Source organism: Nematolebias whitei, chromosome 5 (assembly GCF_014905685.2).
Source record: "Nematolebias whitei isolate Nwh7 chromosome 5, NemWhi1, whole genome shotgun sequence".
In the NCBI taxonomy this organism is placed as follows: Eukaryota; Metazoa; Chordata; class Actinopteri; order Cyprinodontiformes; family Rivulidae; genus Nematolebias; species Nematolebias whitei.
The window spans coordinates 21,896,382-21,900,776 of NC_056502.1; positions in this window are offsets into that span (position 1 = coordinate 21,896,382).

Genomic DNA, 4,395 nt, shown 5'->3' on the forward strand with positions numbered 1-4,395 from the left:
TGACCTTTAGGGGTGCTGCATCCCTAGTGCTGACAATGGCTCATGGTTTGAACAATGTGGTGGCCATTGGCATCAGAAGCATTGAAAATGGGGTGGGGGGGACACACTGGTGGAGGGAGGGGGGGGGGGGGGGTGGGGGGGTCCACTCCCAGAATAATTTGCATAAAGTAGATGCCATTTCCTGCATTCTGGTGTATTTTAATGGGTTGTTAAACATCTACGTTTACCTATATATGTATACACTTGATTCAATAACTATTTTAGAGAGCACAGCACAACAAGAAGTAGCACAAAGCTAGCAGCGTACAATACAGATGCGCTAGCTAAGATGCTACAGACGTACCACTCTGCTTTACATGACACAACCTAACAAATGCTTTGTACAAAATCAGCTTAGCTTTAACCAGTGGCGGCTGGCCAATAGAGGGTGCTAGGGCACCGCCCCACCACTCATCACTTGTAACATTACCTTGAATGACATACAAAATAAAATAAAAAATATTAATGATGAGTAAAGTTGTTTCTTTCAAAATCATTGTCTCTGATTGATGATGTATTTCCTCCCTGGGGTGCAAAAATCTTTGCCGATAGACTCTTGTTAAAAATTGTACATGCACAGTTAGCTCCTCTTCATTACAAGATATAGGACCATTAAGAGCGCTCCTCTCCTGCGCCCAGAGCTGAATGCACGGTACGGATTGAGTTTCTGGTCTGAAACAGATTGTGGACACACAACCAGGCTATTGATGAGAGAGGCTAGGCTAGCTGATGAAGGTAGGCTTTAAGTTATTGAAAGCCCTTTATCTAATGCCTATGTTGCCATTTCTGACTGATATGCCTCTCAACTTTTCGCTCTCTCTAAAATGCAGATAATATACATATAAGATACAGGTGAACATGCAGCTTCCTGTTTGTCACTGTTGTATTCTGCTTCTCATGAGGTCGGTCGCAGAGCTTTATCCATCTTTTACATTTTTCCAAACTCGGTTTAGGTTTTGGAAATGGAATAAACTGTATTCCACCCTCTACAGCAGGGCTATTCAACTAAACTGCACTGAAAGCCATCAGCGCAGGGGCCAGACATCCAACAATGCAGTCATTATGTAAATAAATGAAGTATTACAATGATCTTACCTTTTAAATGTGTTTATTTTGTTGTATTGAATCATAAATGGAACGCAAACCCAGAAATGCCCCCCTCCCAGGGGTGCTTGAACACCCACAAAAAGAGGCTAAAATCGCCACTGGTTGAACCTGTCGTCTCTGCGTCTAGCACTGTTGCACGTCTCCCTCGAGTCTGGCTGTGATTTGTTGGGAGCTCATGTCTCCATTTTAGACCATGTAATTTTGGAAAGGGAGCATATTTTATTGGAAGGTCAAGATTTAAAAAAAGCTCTCAGGCTGCCCTCTGAAAACTAAATGATACACAATGCTGTCTGGAGGCTTCCCGGACCGAATTCCCAGGAGATGATGTGCATGCTTTGCTATTGACTTTTAAATGAGGTGCGTTTGACATTGACCTTTTGTACGGCAGAGGCAGCATACTAACAGACTAGTGTAATTCATTCAGCCGAGCCTGTTGGAAAAACCTATCCAAAGACAGCGATAGCTTTGTATGAGAAAGCAACACATTAGATTACCCATCCTTTATCGGTCTCCTCTCTCTGTTAGCATCTGATTAACTTAATCTGCACCAAATAAAACCTTTAACTTTGAACGAGTCTAAGGAAAGACTCATTTAATCTAAAACGTTATCTATTTAAATTGGTTTTATTTAGGTTAAATAAAAAAGTGAAAACAGGCCAAATTAAGTTTTACTCCCTTTATTGCTAAACAGATAATTTTTTTCAAAGCTAGGATGATTTTGCACAGCATGGCACTGAATGAAAAAATGATAACACAGCAGAAATGTGAAATTAGATGAGAAGAAACACATTCATCCCTTACCCCAATTATTTAGTGCTTTTTTTTAAACTAAAGAAACTTTATGATCTTGTTGTCATGGTTAAACATGGCCATATTGTTGACGGTGTGATACACAAATTACAGCAACTGCACCAGGCTGGTGTGTTTTTTTCAGGGAGGTGGAGGAGGAGGTCAAATCAGCACTCTTCTCAAATGAGATTTTCTCCAACGCTAATAACTGCTGTGCTGCTCTTAATTCCTCCCTGCAGCCTAAGTGGCTGCAGACAGACAAATGGAGGACGGAAGATTGATTCTGTGCATTGTGTTGCAGGGGGGGAAATAAAGAAGCGCTCTTCCTGCAGATTCTCTAAATCTGCCTTCTCTTCCTCTCATTAGCCCACCGCAGCAGCTAGCCGCTCATTTGGTGACAAGGAAATGATACAGTGCCGGCTGAGTTTGGGAGGAAATGGCAGGGTGTGAAGGCCCGGCGCAGCAGGGGTCATGCCACGCATAAGTCATGTTAAAGGCCAAATGGGACACCTGGTTAAAGTAAAAAAAAAAATAAAAAAAAATGCATCTGGGTCACACCTCCGCCTCCCTGCACCAAGTGTTTGTCCAAAAAGCATTTATATTCAGAAATGTGTAAAATATTGTGCTGTAACTTTCAATTTATTTAGCTGTAAAACATTCTGCAATACTTAGAAGCAAACAACTTAAAGATGAACTCAGCAGGAAGTGTTCAAATCATCAAAATCTCTAGAAGCTTCACTATAAATGTTATCAATTAAAAAAAAAACACGTTAATTTTCTGTACGACATTTAAAGTTTCCTGATGTCCCCGAGCGTTTTGTCCTTTTACTCACTGGTTACCAGTAATATTTTCTTAATTTCTCCAGAAAAATAAACAGCGTTTAAACTTGATGTTCTCTGTAAAAATGACTGACAAACTGTTTTATATTTTAATATGTTTGGTTCAAGATGACTGTCACTTGCATCACATGTGGTACATGAGGTGGAATGAAATTGTGCACTCAAGGTCCCAGTTACTCCCAAAAATAGAAAAAATGTAAAGTATTAAAAAGAAAATGGTATACAAGGATCTAAGATATATGCTAAACCATAATAATGTAATAATACGGTGCATTAAACAGTGGCCTGAACATGAGTTTGTTGTGAGCAATTTGTGTCAATCCAACAGTTTTTGTATATTCTTTGAGAGCCCATAATTGTGCAGATAAAGAAATTTCTGCCAACTCTTGATGTCTTTGTGAATTTATTGTTTGTTTGTTCATTTTCCCAATATTTTTTTGTTTCTTGATCATTTTTTTAAAAATTGTTCAAACTTCCAGCTATGATTAAAAACTACAGTGTTTCATAGATACAGTTAAGTCTACTTATAGTTTACATAATATTACGACCAGAGGTGGGAAGAGTACTGAAAATTTGTACTCAAGTACAAGTACTGTCACGCTGCTTAAATTGTACTCGGAAGTAAAAGTACTGGTGTTATAAAAATACAGAAGTAAAAGTAGCAAGTAGTCTTCTCAAAAAAATACTCGAGTATTAATTACATTTTAACCAATTGATGTTTCATTGTGTTATCAATAGAAGGCATTCAGTTTGATTTACTGTATATAGTCGCTACATTCAAAGCACATTTCTCAGACGCTCAGAAGCTCCGTCTTATTTTAGTACAAGGCAAACCGATGGCAGTGACAATATCTAAGATCTTTGCATACTTAGCCAAACTAATAACCCACACATACAAACAATGAGACTCTACTTCCTCAGGCGGCTGAGGTGAGCTGGTCTGGGAAGCTCAGTCCTCACCTCCTTCTACAGGTGTGCAGTGGAGAGCATCCTGTGCTCCAGCATCAACGTGTGGCATGGAGGCTGCACAGCTGCAGAAAGAAAAGCTTTGCAGAGAGTGGTGAAGGCTGCACAGAAGTCTGTTGGAGTCAGCCTCCCCAACATCACTGACATTTACACCTCCAGATGCAGGAAGAGGGCCACCTGCATCATGAAGGACCCCACTCACCCAGCACACACACTTTTTGCCCCGCTCCCCTCAGGAAGGAGGTTGAGGAGCATTGAGTGTAGAACCACTAGACTGAGGAACAGCTTCTACCCTGAGGCTGTTAGACTCATGAATCTCTAACCAGAATAATCACTGTGAAAAAATCACTTTATGTTGCTGCTGATCTGTTTCATGTTGATGTGTTCATTTGTACTTATCTGCTCATACAGACTCATGTTAGTGCTGCTGTTCGGCGTAATTCTTTTTTGCTATTAGTGCTTAGAGTATTATTTAACTGATGTTTTCCTTAGTTCATATCTTAGATCTTATTACTGTTTTTCTTTTGCATTTTATCGTTGGATGTAACTGGGACCCTGCGTACATAATTTCGTTCCATAACATGTACCACATGCGGTGCGAATGACAAATAAATCTTTCTGACTCTGACAATAAAAAAACAATATACTGGGAAA